Raw genomic sequence first — 1,397 nt, 5'->3', positions numbered from 1 at the left:
AACAGCAAACACACACACATGGTAGATAGCCAACTTAATGCAAAAATGCGTATTATATCAGGCACAATCAGGCCAACTCCCACAGTGTGGCTGCCCGTTCTCAGTAACATAGCCCCTCCTAACCAGCGCCGAGAACACGCTCTGGTTAGGGAATTAAAAAATCATGACCAACCCACAATTACAGATCCATGAAGATACTCACGACATCCAAGCAAACCGACTCCGGTCTAGGCATCCTCCACTAAAGACCGCACAGGCGCTGCACGAAACTAACTTTAAAATAAATGACCGATGGAAAGAGGAATGGAAGAGCAGGACAGCAGTAAACTGCCACAGCATGCCATGCATCTTTAGTAAACCAAAAGGATTTGATTGCCCTCGCAAAGTTTGGTCAACTCTTAATCGCATCAGAACCAACTGATGGAGATGCGCCGACTTCTTACACAGATGGGGTAAACTTCCTATGGCCGCTTGCGACTGTGGCGCTGAGAAACAGACGGTCAAACACATCGTGCAGGAATGTCCACTAAGGGCATATGAGGGTGACCCACAGGATTTCCTAATGGCGACCCAAGAGACAGTCGACTATATATTATCTAAGCTGGACGTTGTGTTGTGATTGCTCTTCTGTGAGTGTAAATTTACTATTGGTTATTACTGTTATTTATTGTTCTGTTTATACATATGTGATTTTTTTAAATCGTGTTATTTCTGTAATTTTTACTGTGATGTTATGAGCCATACGCTAAATAAATAATATAATAAGGGTACAAATAATGATTGGTGGTAGGAAGTTTTACGTTTGCATTCGTTTTGTGACCATACACGAAACATTTATCAAAATTAAGAATACTTCCTTATTTAAAAATCTAAAAGGCCACATGCACAGCCTACCCAAAAAGAGTGAAGCACCCCGAAGACGTGATCGGATGTCAATGTAACATCGTACACGTGCACACCGTCGTAAGATATGTAAATGATTTATTTACAATTCTCTGTGACAGATACAACGCCAACGGCCTTGCCGCAGTGGTAGCACCGGTTCCCCTCAGAGCACCGAAGTTAAGCACTGTCGGGCTAGGCTAACACCTGGATGGGTGACCATCCGGTCTGCCGAGCGTTGTTGACAAGCAATGTGCACTCTGTCCTTGTGAGGCAAACTGAGGAGTTACTTGACTGAGAAGAAGCTGCACCGGTGAGAAGAAGCTGCACCGGTCTCGGAACCTGACATCCGGCCGGGACAGCGGTGTGCTGACCACATGCCCTTCCATATCCGCATCCGGTGACGCCTGTGGGCGGAGGATGACACGGCTGCCATCAAGGCCTGTTCGGACGGAGTTTAGTTTTAGTTTTAGTGACAGATATAACGGCCACAAGAGTGCATTACTATTGTTCAT

The 1,397-nt window shown here is 45.4% G+C and overlaps 1 pseudogene; it reads left to right on the top strand.

Annotated features, from left to right (window-relative positions):
- The first annotated feature begins 1,011 nt into the window (after nt 1-1,011).
- LOC124556885 lies at nt 1,012-1,129 on the top strand (annotated as a pseudogene).
- Nucleotides 1,130-1,397: the final 268 nt, after the last annotated feature.

Source organism: Schistocerca americana, chromosome X, assembly GCF_021461395.2.
Source record: "Schistocerca americana isolate TAMUIC-IGC-003095 chromosome X, iqSchAmer2.1, whole genome shotgun sequence".
NCBI classification, from domain to species: domain Eukaryota; kingdom Metazoa; phylum Arthropoda; class Insecta; order Orthoptera; family Acrididae; genus Schistocerca; species Schistocerca americana.
The sequence above is the reverse complement of the archived record's forward strand: the minus strand, read 5'-3'. Positions and strand labels throughout refer to the sequence as shown.